At 39.1% G+C, this 13,793-nt stretch overlaps 1 protein-coding gene and 1 pseudogene across 1 annotated transcript in view; both read left to right on the top strand.

Moving 5' to 3' along the window:
- Positions 1–13,793, top strand: part of ZMYM4 (zinc finger MYM-type containing 4) — a 152,003-nt gene that overhangs the window by 73,406 nt on the left and 64,804 nt on the right. The window lies entirely within an intron of this gene.
- Positions 10,425–11,595, top strand: LOC108284386 (annotated as a pseudogene).

The following is a 13,793-nucleotide window of genomic DNA, read 5'->3' as shown; positions in this document are numbered from 1 at the left end:
GTATTTTTTTGTAGAGACAGGGTTTCACCATGTTGCTCAGGCTGGTAGTGAACTCCTGGCCTCAAGAGACCTGCCCACCTCAGATTCCCAAAATTACTGAGACTATAGGCATGAGAATCCTGAGCTTGGCCCAGGATTCTTTGTATATAATAGTTTGGATACAAGTCTCTGTCATATCGATTAATAGATGGGGCTATCTCTGTATCTGCCTCCATCAATCTAAATCTGTATCTCCCTCTCCATATTCATTCATCCATCTATCCATCCATCTGTTCTTTGGTTTGCCTTTTTGTTGTATTGGTGGTGTCCTTTGAAAAGCACAAGCTTCTTAATATTGATGAAGCCCATTTTTATTATATTTTTCTGGTTTATTTTATGTTCCAAGAAATCTGTCATAAGATCATGAAAATGTTTACTTGTTTTTTTTCTAGAAACCTTATAGTTTAGGTTTAGTTTTCATGTTTAAGTTGATGATCCATTTGACGTTTCTGTATGTAGTGTAATACAAGAGTAAAAATAAATCTTTTTGTATATAGGTATCCAGTTGTATCAGTAATATTTATTGAAGACTCTTTTTTTTTTTTTTTTTTAAATCAATTTACCTTGGCACTTTTATGGAAAGTCACTTCACCAATGTGTTTGAGTCTATTTTTGGACTATTCTGTTCCACAAATCTGTGTGCTTATTCTTAGGCTAGTATCACACTGTCTTAGTTAATTTAGCTTAATATTAAATCAGATGTTTGGCTGGGTGCAGTGGCTCACGCCTGTAACCCCAGCACTTTGGGAGGCCGAGGTGGGCGGATCACTTGAGGGCAGGAGTTCGAGACCAGCTGACCAACATGATGAAACCGTGTCTCTACTAAAAATACAAAAATTAGCTGGGCATGGTGGTGGGCGCCTGTAATTCCGGCTACTTGGGAGGGCTGAGACAGAAGAATCACTTGAACCTAGGAGGCAGAGGTTGCAGTGAGCGGAGACTGGGCCATTGCACTCCAGCCTGGGCAACAAGAGCGAAACTGTCTCAAAAAAAAAAAAAAAAAGAAAGAAAGAAAGAGAGAAAGAGAGAAAGAGAGAGAGAAAGAAAGAAAGAGAAAGAAAGAAGAAAGAAAGAAAGGAAAGAAAGAGAAAGAAAGAAAGAAAGAAAGAAAGAAAGAAAGAGAGAGAGAAAAAAAAATAGTTGTTCTAAGTCGTTATTTTTCAAATTTGTTTTGCTATCCTAGATCTTCTACATTTCCATATATATTTTAGAAGCAGATTGTCAGTTTCTTCCAAGAGTTTCTGTTGGGGTTGTGTTGGGTCTATAGATCGGTTTAGGGAGAATTGACATCTAAATAGTAATAAATCTTTTAGTTCATGAGCATGATGTGTCTTTTAGTTTATTTTGGTCTTCTTTCATTTTACTTAACAATGTTTTGTTGTTTTCAGAGTACAGCTCTTATACCTATTTTGTTATATCCATCCATAGGTATTTCAAATTAGGCAATTGTAAATGAAGTTTTTTAAAAATTAAATGTATTTCATTCAGTTATAACTTCTAAATAATAAAATTTATTATATTTTAAAAGCATTTGAACTTTAACTTTTCACTTTGAAATAATTTCAGACTTCAAATATTAGTATAAGCCATCCAGTTCTGTTCTTCTAAAACTTGTTTTGGCTTTTCAGGTCTCTTGTATTTACATATACATTTTAGAGTCAATGTGTAAATTTCTAGAAATAATCCACAGAGACTTTAGCATTACATTAAATCTCTAGATTACTTTGGGGGAAAATTAATACCATAAGTATATATAGTCTTTCCATAAACATGGAATATTTCTTTTTTCCCTTTTGTTTTTGTTTTTTATTTTATTTTTTTGAGTCAGTCTTGCTGTGTTGCAGGCTGGAGTGCAGTGGTGCGATCTGGGCTCACTGCAACCTCTGCCTCCTGGGTTCAAGTGATTCTCGTGTCTCAGCCTCCTGAGTAGCTGGGATTGCAGGTGTGTGCCACCATGCCTGACTGATTTTTATATTTTTAGTAGAGATGGGGTTTCTGCATGTTAGCCAGGCTGATCTCGAACTCCTGACCTCAAGTGATCCACCTGCCTCGACCTCCCTAAGTGCTGAGTTTACAGCAATGAGCTGCTGTACCTGGCCACTAGGATCTTTATTACAATATTGAGTAGAAGTGGTAAGAGGAGAGATTCTTACCTGTTTTTTTCAACTTAGGGAGAAAGCATTCAGTCTTAAACTATTAAGTAGTCTACGAGATTTTTTTTTTAGTAGATGTCCTCTCTTAGATCAAAGACCTTTTTTTCTCTTTTTGGTTTGCTGAAAGATATTTTCATGAATATTACGTTCTGTCAGTTGCTTTTTCTCTACTGAGATGACTGCATTATTTTTTCCTTTAATGTGTTAATATGATGAGGATGAATTTTAAAATATTCAACTCAGCTTGCATTTATGGGATAAATCTTCCTTTTAAAAATATATTTCTATATTCAGTTTGCCAATATTTTAAGTATTTATGCCAATATTTTAAGCACCTATGTTCATGAAAGATACTGGCGTATATTTTTCATGTAATGTATTTTTCTGGTTTTGGTCCCAGGGCAATATTGGCCATATAAAATTAGGAAGTCTTCCTTTATCATATTTGATTAAAGATTTAATATAAGCTGGATTATTATTTCTTAAGTGTTTTATTTATTCAGCTCACTAGTGGAAACCTCTGAGCCTGGCGCTATTCAGATTTTTAATTTCTTCCATGTCAGTTTTGGTAATTTTTACCTTTGAAAGCGTTTCTCTGTCTGCACAGTCAGTCTGTATCATCATGGAAATATTTTGTATATACATAGTTAAAGTACAATAGCCACTGGCACCTGTGACTTGATCACTTGAAACGTGATGGGTGCAGAACTGAAATTTTAGTTTAACTGAATTTATTGCTTCTGGGCCTCTTGGCTAAGATCACGTGTACTTTAATTAGAATTAAGTTTAAATAGTCACAAGTGACAGGTAGCTACTGTATTGCATATCACAAAGCTAAGCTGTCATTTATTTTTGTAAAGGTGTTAATCATTCTTATGTATTACTATCAAGTTAATAATATTTTAAACTGTATGTCCCTGCAGTTGTTTATAATATCTTCTTAGTTTATTCTTAATTTCTATAAAATCTGTAGTCCCTTATTTCATTCCTGATATTGGTAATGTATGTCCTCCAGTCCCCATATTACCTTTTCTTTTTTTTTCATTTTTTTTTTTGCCCACAATGAACATCATACATATTACCTTTTTTTTAAAGACAGGTTTTAAACTCCCATTGCCCAGGCTAGAGTACAATGGTGGATCTCGGCTCACTGCCACCTCTGTCTCCTGGGTTTCAAGCGATTCTCCTGCCTCAGCTTCCTGAGTAGCAGGGATTACAGGCACATGCCACTGTGCCGGCTAATTTTTGTATTTTTTGTAGAGACAGGGTTTTACCATGTTGCCCAGGTTGGCCTTGAATTCTTGAGCTCAAGCGATCTGCCTGCCTTGGCCTACCAAAGTGCTGGGATCACAAGTGTGAGCCACTGCAACTGGCCTCCCATGTTACTTCTTAAAAACACCTTTAAAAACTTTAATTGTAATAAAATATACATAAAATGAAATTTACCATCTTTACCATTTTTAAATGTACAGTTCAGTATTTTACATTGTTGTACAATCAATCTCTAGAATGCTTTCCATCTTTCCAAACTGAAACTCTATACCTAATTTCCCAACTTGCAATTTCTCTCTTCTTGCAGCCTGTGGCAATCACCCTTCTACTTTCTGTCTTTATGAATTCAGTTACTCTGTATCTTATGTAAGTGGAATCATACAGTATTTATCTTTTTTTGATTGACTGATTTTAGTTAGCATAATATCTGCAGAGTTCATCTGTTTTGTAGTATGTGTCAGAATTCCTTTCCTTTTGAAGGCTGAAGAATATGCCAGTGTATGTACATACCACATTTTATCTGTTTATCTGTAGTTGGACACTTGGGTTTCTTCTACCTTTTAGCTATTGTGGATAAGGCTGCTATGAACAGATATCTCTTTGAGATCCTGCTTTCAGTTCTTTGAGGACCATGTGATAATTGTATTTTTAATTTTTTGTGGAACTGTCACTGTTTTCCATAGCGGCTATACCATGTTAAATCGTTTTCATATATACTGCACAAGGTTTTAAATTTCTCCACATCTTTGCCAACACTTGTTCATTCCTTCCTCCCGCCCTCCCTTCCTTCCTTCCTTCCTTCCTTCCTTCCTTCCTTCCTTCCTTCCTCTTCCCCCCCATCCCTTCTCTTTCTCTTCTTTTCTTGGTTAATGGCCATCTTAATAGGTGCAAGGGATATCTCATTGTGATTTCGATATGCATTTCTCTAATGATTTGTGATGTTGAGTATCTTTTCATGTGCTTTTTTTGGTTTGTTTATATTTTTCTCTTTTTTCAATGGTCTGTCCAGAAGTTTATCTGTTTTTCTCTTTTCAAAAATCTTGCTTTGGTTTTATTAATTTTTCCCCATTATTGGTCCATCTTCTATTACATAGATTGTTTTCTTATCTTTATTGTATCTTCTACTTTGGGTTTAATTTGATCTAGTAAATTTTTATTTTAGGTCTGAGCTGTTTGTTTTCAGCCTTTTGTTTTTCTCTCTGTGCCCTGTCTGTATGGTTTTTATTGCCATCTTCCTCTTTTGCTGTTATTTTCTTTTGTGTTGTCAAATCTACTGTTAACCCATCTATTAAATTTATATTTTAGATAGTATATTTGTTAGTTCTGGAAGTTCCTTTTTAAAAAATATATTTTTGGCTAGGCTTGGTGGCTTACGCCTGTAATCCCAGCTGTTTGGGAGGCTGAGGCAGGTGGATCATGAGGTCAGGAGTTCAAGACCAGCCTGACCAACGTGGTGAAACCCTGTCTCTACTAAAAGTACAAACATTAGCTGGGCATGGTGGCACACACCTGTAATCCCGGCTACTCAGGAGGCTGGGGCAGGAGAATTACCTGAACCTGGGAGACAGAGGTTACAGTGAGCCAAGAATGTGCCACTGTACTCCAGTCTGGGTGACAGAGCAAGACTCTGTCTCAAAAAAAAAAATAAATTATATATATTTATTAAAAATAAATAAAAATGTAAATAAATTATTTTTCTAAAATAAAAATAAATTAATGTCTATATCAAAAATTATTTATTTAGTATTTATTTATTTTTTTAGACCTGGCACAGTGGCTCACACCTGTAATCCCAGCACTTTGGGAGGCCAAGGCAGGCAGATCACTTGAGGGCAGGAGTTCGAGACCAACCTGGCCAACATAATGAAACCCTGTCTCTACTAAAAATACAAAAATTAGCCAGGTATGGTGGCAGGCACCTGTAATCCCAGCTACTCGGGAGGCCAAGGCATGAGAACCACTTGAACCCAGGAGGCAGAGATTGCAGTGAGCTGAGATCATGCCATTGCACTCTAGCCTGGGTGACAGAGCAAGACCCTGTCTCAAAAAAAAAAAAAAATGCATGCATACACACACACACAATTATATTACATACATATATGTAAATTACATACGTGTATGTCATTCATATATATATATATAGTTTCTGCTTTTCTCTTTATCCATTTCATGTTTTCCATTATTATCTTTTCTCTAAGGAGTGTTTAACTTTGTTCTGACATGTAGTTAGTTTGTTTGGGACTAGCTTGATCTTTTTGAGACATGTTTTTTAACTTTGTGAGGGCAGCTCTAGGGTTGATTTTACTGTAGTTTAGCCCTAGCCCTATTCTTTTTTTTTTTTTTTTAAGAGATAGGGCATCACTCTGTTGCCCAGGTTGAAGTGCAGTGACACAATCATAGCTGACTGCAGCCTGGACCTCCTGGGCTCAAGCGGTCCTCCTTCCTCAGCCTCCTGAGTAGCTGAGACTACAGGCACGGACTATCATGCTCGACTAATTTTTAGATTTTTACTAGAGATGAGATCTCGCTATGTTGCCCAGGTTGGTCTTGAGCTTCTGGGCTTAAGCAGTCAGCCCACCTCATCCTCCCAAATTACTGGTATTACAGGTGTGAGCCACAGCATCCAGCTAGCCCTGTTCGTAATGTGTGACATTTCAGAGGGCTTTACTGATTATCCCAGGTTTTTGACAAAGTTTCTTTTTCTTCTTTTTAAGTAGACTTTACTTTTTAGAGCAATTTTGGGTTCATAGCAAAATTACGTGCGAAGTTCAGTTTTCATATCTCTCCTCCCCACCACCCAACCTCCCTCACTTTGGACATCCTGAAATGTAGTGGTACATTTGTTATAATTGATGACCCTACATTGAGATATTATCATCAGTCAAATTCTGTAGTTTACATTAGGGTTATTCTTGGCATTGGTCATTCCATGGGTTTTGACAAATGTTAATGACCTGTATCCACTGTTATAGTATATGTGATAGAGAATAGTTTCACTGCCATAGAAATCCTCTGTGCTTCACTTTTTCATCCCTCATTCCCCACAACCACTGGCCTGTTTATGGTCTCCATCAGTTTGCCTTTTTCAGAATGTCATGTAGTTGAAATCATATGGATGAAGCCCTTTGAAATTGGCTTCTTTGACTTAGTAATGTGTGTTTAAGTTTCCTCCATGGGGTGGTAGCTTTTTTTTCTTATAAGCCCTGAATAATGTTTCAATGTATGATTGTGCCAGTTTATTTAGTGACAAGGTCTCATCATTCAGGCTAATCAGATTTCAAGTCTCCTCATCTTTGTGTCAACACTGGTAACTTTCTCCTTGTAGTTCCCTGATAGTTGTTCTGTTCCTAGTTAGGATTTCAGTCAGTGCATATGCAGATTACTAGTCAGCCAAATAATTTTTAGTGTTCTTTCTCTGTGCATTTGTCTCTTCTCTGGAAATTTGTCCTTTGGATACCAGCTGCTGCAGCTTTCCCCAGCTTCTGCCTTTGGTCTCCTTGGCTTAGTGAGACCTGTGTGCTCTGTTTTGAATTTTCTGTTTCTTTTTCTTTTGAAACGGAGTTTCATTCTTGTTTCCCAGGCTGCAGTGCAGTGGCGCGATCTTGGCCCACTGCAACCTCTGCCTCCTGGGCTTAAATGATTCTCCTGCCTCAGCCTCCTGAGTAGAGATAGGGTTTCTCCATGTTGGTCAGGTTGGTCTTGTACTTTTGACCTCAGGTGATCCGCCTGCCTCGGCCTCCCAAAGTGCTGGGATTACAGGCGTGAGCCACCACACCCGGTGAATTTTCTCTTTCTTTACTGGGGTTTGCTAAATGTTCCCAGGCTGAAAGTCAGGGTGAACCTAGGGCTCAGTTCGTTTCCTTTTTTCCGTGATCACAGTCTTGTGTTATTTCTTGTCCATAGCCTGAAAAGAGGTATAATATGTATTTTGTTCGATTTTTTTTAGTTAGTTTTTTTTTCAGATGGAGTTTCATTCTTTTCTCCAGGCTGCAATGCAGTGGCGGAATCTCGACTCACTGCAACCTCCACCTCCTGGGTTCAAGTGATTCTCCTGCCTCAGCCTCCCCAGTAGCCGAGATTACAGGCGCCTACCACCATGTCCAGCTAATTTTTTGTATTTTTGGTAGAGATGGGGTTTCACCATGTTGACCAGGCTGGTCTCGAACTCCTGACCTCAGGGGATCCACCATCTCAGCCTCTCAAAGTGCTGGAATTACAGGCACGAGCCACTGCGCCTGGCTGATTTTTTAGTTATTAGCAGCAGCAGGGTTATTTTGAAACCAGTACTCCACCTTGGCTGGAAGTGGAATGTTTTGTGATAAATATTGTAACTAGTTGGCTACCTAACAATTTCTGTATGATTTTGAACTTCATTCAGAAATAGTTCTACAGAGGAGAGACGTAGTGGCTTACTCCTGTAATCCCAGCACTTTGGGAGGCCAAGGTGGTTGGATCACCTGAGGTCTGGAGTTTGAGACCAGCCTGGCCAATATGATAAAACCCTGCCTCTACTAAAAACACAAAAATTAGTGGGGCATGATGGTGCATGCCTGTAATCCCAGCTACTGAGGGAGCTGAGGCAGGAGAATCACTTGAATCCAGGAGGTGAAGGTTGCAGTGAGCCAAGATCACGCCACTTTACTCCAGCCTGGGTCACAAAGCGAAACTCCATCTCCAAAAAAAAAAAAAAGAAAAGAAAGAAAGAAGTACTTCTATACATAATTGCCCTAAGTACCTTTCTAAGCGTATTTAACTCAGTGTATTTCTCTACCGTAATGCCAGTTGTACTATGTGAACCACACATAGCAACATTTCTGTAGATCGAGTGTTAGCAAACCTTCTCCCTAAAAGGCCAAATAGTAAATATTTAAGCGTTCTTGGCTGTGGCCAACAAATATGACTTTTTGCATTCTTCTTCTTTTTACAACTTTTTAAAAATGTAAAATCATTCTTAGCTTAGAGGCATCCAGAAATAGGCCCTGGATAAAATTGTTTGAGTGGGAATTTTTGTATTTTTGTTTATTTATTTTGAGACGGAGGGTTTTTTTGTTTGTTTTGTTTTTGAGACAGAGCCTCACTCTTGTCGCCCAAGCTGGAGTGCAGTGGTGCAATCTCGGCTCACTGCAACCTCTACCTCCTGGGTTCAAGCAGTTATCCTGCCTCAGCCTCTTGAGTATCTGGGATTACAGGCTCTCGAACTCCTGACCTCAAGTGACCTGCCCTCTTCGGCCTTCCTAAGTGCTGAAATCACAGGCGTGAGCCATGGTGTCTGGCTTATGGTTTAGTTAAGAAAGATACATTAGCATAGCCATTATCAAAATCTTGGCTAATATTAAATGGTTGGTAAATGTATGTCTCATTTGTTTTATAGATGGTTTATTGTGTACTTCAGAGTCATAATTTTTTAAGTCTTAGTAGACATACAAAAGGAATTGTTTGTCTCAAGTAAAAATAAATGTTGAAGGCGTTTATGTTTCATTTTTAATGATTCTTGGCATTATTTGATTGTTGATTAACTGTTGAATTGCATTTGTGATCTTAATAAAGAGGTTTTTATTATTTAGGAAATTGTATTTTATCAAATAGCAGTAATAGTCAGATCATCTCTTAGAAGTATTACTGTGACAACGCCAGGCACGGTGGCTCACACCTGTAATCCTAACACTTTGAGAGGCCAAGGCAGGTGGGTCACTTGAGGTCAGGAGTTTAAAACCAGCCTGGCCGACATGGTGAAACCCTGTCTGTACTAAAAATACAAAAAAATTATCTGGGCATGGTGGTGGGCACCTGTAATCCCTCTATTTGGGAGGCTGAGGCAGGAGAATTGCTTGATCCTGGGGGGTAAAGGTTGCATTGAGCTGAGATCATACCACTGCACTCCAGCCTGGGCAATGGAGCAAGACTCCATCTCAAAAAAAGACAAAAAAAGTGACAAAACAAAGTGCTAATTTAAACTTTTATTTAAAACAAACCACAATCACCGTGTTTTTGTTTTTCATTTTATAATGTATGTATATAAAGACAGAGTCTTTCTCTGTCACCCAGGCTGGAGTTCAGTGGCAAAATCATAGCTCACTATACCCTTGAACTCCTAGGTTCAAGCAATCCTCCCACCTCTGCTTCTTGACCATCTGGGACTTCAGGTGCATACCACCATGCCTGGCTAATTTTTAAATTCTATTTGTAGAGACAAGTTCTCACTATGTTGCCCAAGCTTATCTGAAACTTCTGGACTCTTCCTGCCTTGGCTACCAAAATGCTGGGGTTGCAGGCATGAGCCTGCGCCAGGCTGGATCACTTCTTTTTATGACTGTTTTTTGTTTTTGCATTCTTAGGAGTTTGTTTTCTTCGATTCCTTGTTTTATGTAAGAGAGAAAAGTAGGTGTAGCACAGTGGCTCACACCTGTAATCCCAGCACTTTGGGAGGCTGAGGCGGGCAGGTCACCTGAGGTCAGGAGTTTGAGACCAGCCTGGCCAATATGGCGAAACCCTGTCTCTACTAAAATGCAAAAATTAATCCCAGCTACTTGGGAGGCTGAGGCAGGAGAATCGCTTGAACCTGGGAGGTGGAGATTGCAGTGAGCCGAGATCGTGCTTCTGCACTCCAACCTGGGCAACAGAGTGAGACTCCATCACACACACACACACACACACACACACACGCACACACGCACACACACACACGGGAAAAGTAGCAGTCTTAGGGAATTGTTAGAGAACCATGATTTCTAAAGTAGAAATTACTAATTTTTTTTTTTTTTTGAGACGGATATTGCTCTGTTGCCCAGGCTGAAGAGCATTGGTGCGATCTCGGCTCACTGCAGCCTCCACTTCCTAGGTTCAAGCAATTCTCCTGCCTCAGCCTCCCAAGTAGCTGGGATTATAGGCATGTGCCACTGTGCCCAGCTAAATTTGTATTCATAGTAGAGATGGGGTTTCACCATGTTGGCCAAGCTGGTCTTGAACTCCTAATCTCAGATGATCTGCCTGCCTCAGCCTCCCAAGGTGCTGGGATTAGAGCTGTGAGCAACTGCACCTGACCAAAATTACTGTTAATACTAGTTTATTTCTGAAAATTATGCTTTGACTAAAAACAAAAATGTGGCTTTTCTCCTGCCTAGCACTGCTGGGCCTACAGGCCTCTGTCGAGCTGCGGACATGGGTCTCTCTCTGTTCCATAGGATGGGGTTTGTTAAGTTGTTAAGAATAAGGGCTACTTTCTAAGAGATATCAAGTGAAATTTAGAAGACGATGAGAGGGTAAAACTGATTATTATGCTTGGAAATGCTTGGTGATACAGGATAAAAATAAAGAACCCACCCAAATACGGGATGATAATTTGTGTATCAAACAGAGATATCATTTGTCAGATTGCTTATGCCTATATAGAGGGGGGATATGATAGTTTGTGCAGCATATGCACATGAACTGCCAAAATATGGTGTGAAGGGTGGCCTGACAAATTATGCTGCAATGTACTGTACTGGCCTGCTCCTGGCTCGCAGGCTTCTCTTGTCCCTTAACAGGGGCAAGATCTATGAAGACCAAGTGGAGGTGACTGGCGATGAATACAATGCGGAAAGCATTGATGGTCAACCAGGTGTCTTTACCTGCTATTTGGATTCAGGCCTTGCCAGAACTCCAGTGGCAATAAAGTTTTTGGCACCCTGAAGGGAGCTGTGGATGGAGGCCCTTCTATCCCTCACAGTACCAAACGTTTCCCTAGTTGATATTCTGAAAACAAGAGATTTAATGCAGAAGTACACTGGAAGCACATCATGGGCCAGAATGCTGCAGATTACATGTGCTACTTAATGGAAGAAGATGAAGATGCTTACAGGAACAGTTCTCTCAATACATAAAGAACAGTGTAACTCCAGACATGATGGAGAAAATGTATAAGAAAGCTCATGCTGCTATACTAGAGAATTCAGTATATGAAAAGAAGCCTAAGAAAGAAGTTAAAAAGAGAGGTGGAACCATCCCAAAATGTCCCTTGCTCAGAAGAAAGATTGGGGAGCTCAGAAGAAGGCAAGCTTCCTCAAAGCTCAGGAGCGGGCTGCTGAGAGCTAAACCAAACAATTTTCTATGAGGATTTTTCAGATAAAGACAATAAACTTGTGGACAGCAACTAAAAACAAAAACCAGAATACAAAACAATGTGCAGGAGGAATTAATATATCAGAAAATTTCTAATATATTAAATATATTTCACAATATTTATATGCTAGTTGAATTCCTTAGTTAGTGGTTATACCTTAAAATGAAATGATTCTGTGATACAGCATAGAACTATCAGTATACTGCTAAAGCAGTGACTAAGCATAAGAGGGACAAAGAGTGAAAGTTGACTTTACCTTGAAGTATGAAATTTGCTTTCATTATCAAACAAATATTGTTCTTAAATTACTTAAAATAACTTTTTTATTCTCCTTTTGCAAAATCTAAGTCTATTGGCATTTTGCTGATCACAGTCTCTATTACAAAAAGATTTTCCTCCTGAACTCGTTATTCTTTATTAGAGCTATCTCATGAGCATACTACAAAACTGTAATATTCTCAATCATTAAAAAAATTCTCATAAAAAAAAATAGGCCAGGTACAATGGCTCGACTTATAATTCCAGCATTTTAGGAGGCTGAAGTGGGAGGATCACTTGAGCACCGGAGTTCAAGACCAGCCTGGGCAACACAGCAGGACCTTGTCTCTATTAATAATTTAAAAATTAGCCTGGTACACTGGTGTGCACCTGTATTCCTAGCTACTTGAGAGGCTGAGGTGGGAGGATCACTTGAGCACAGGAGGTTGAGGCTGCCGTGAGCTATAATCGTACATCTGCACTCCACCCTGGTCAACAGAGCAAGACCCTGTCTCTCTCTCTCTCTCTCTGTCTCTCTCTCTCTCTCTCTCTCTCTCTCTCTCTCTCTCTCTCTCTCTCTCTCTTTTTTTTTTTTTTTTGAGTTGGAGTTTTGCTCTTGTTGCCTAGGCTGGAGTGCAATGGCGCCATCTCAACTCACCGCAACCACTACCTCTTGGGTTCAAGTGATTCTCCTGCCTCAGCCTCCCGAGTAGCTGGGATTACAGGCATGTGCCACCATACCCAGCTAATTTTGTATTTTTAATAGATACAGGGTTTCTCCATGTCGGTCAGGCTGGTCTTGAACTCCCGACCTCAGGTGATCCGCTTGCCTTGGCCTCCCAAAATGTTGGTATTACAGGTGTGAGCCACTGTGCCCTGCCAAAACCCTGTTCTTTAAAACATATACATGCACACACACACACACACACACACACACACACACACAGTAAAAAAGCAAAACAAAACAAACTTAAGGATGTTTGAATGTTTATCTCTCTTCCTTTAGTTCCTCTTTAGAATTATTTCATACTAGGGTTCTCAAGTTATCTCATCTCAATCTCTATTGGGATCACCCCACTGTAACTTGTATACTCATTTTTCCACTGATGTACCTGTTGTCAAGTTAGAAGTTCATTCTAACTTTGCCAATGTTAATAATAAGTTCTCAGTCTTCATTTTGTCAGGCATCTCAGCAGCATTCATTATGGTTAAGTCACTCCCTTCTCATATTTTCTTCATTAGCTTCTGTGACACCAGTCTCATCATTTTTTTCCTACTCTATTAGCTATTCTTAGTGTCTTTTTCTGAATCCTTTGTTTCAACCAGATTTCTAAATACTGAAGTATGTCAGGACTCTCAGCTGTCTTCCATCTATAGTGAATAAACTCACCAGGTGATCTTATGTAGTCTCATGAATTTTAAGTACCATCTCTTCATTGATGAGTCCCAAATTTATGTCTCATTACTTGGCAAGTCTTCTCTTAATTACAGGCTAATGTAGCCAACTGCCTTCTTGATATCTTCATTTGAAGATTTAAGAAAGATATTGAAATCTACAGTCCCAAAACCAAATTACTTATTCTACTTCCCTCATTGTAGTCCTCCCTTAGTGTTCCCATTTCAAGAAATGGCACCCTGGTGTTATTCTTGACTTCTTTCATACCCAGCATGTCATACACAGATCAGGCAGTGCCTCTACCTTCAAAATATATCCATATCTGACTACTACTCTTCACATCCATCATTATTATTACCTTAGGTTTAGCCACCAGTTTTTCCTTGGGTTGTTGCTGTAGCTTCCTAAGTGGTCCTCCTGCTTCCATTCTTCTGCTCCCTATAACATTGAACACTTCATAGTACACAGAAGCTACATGTAAAACACATGATCCTTGTAAAACATAAATCATGCTAATTTGTAGAGTCTTCTAATTACTTCCTTTTACTCTTAAATGCATTGCATTTTTTTTTTT

This window comes from Cebus imitator, unplaced genomic scaffold, assembly GCF_001604975.1.
Source record: "Cebus imitator isolate Cc_AM_T3 unplaced genomic scaffold, Cebus_imitator-1.0 Scaffold277, whole genome shotgun sequence".
Lineage (NCBI taxonomy): Eukaryota > Metazoa > Chordata > Mammalia > Primates > Cebidae > Cebus > Cebus imitator.
The sequence above is the reverse complement of the archived record's forward strand: the minus strand, read 5'-3'. Positions and strand labels throughout refer to the sequence as shown.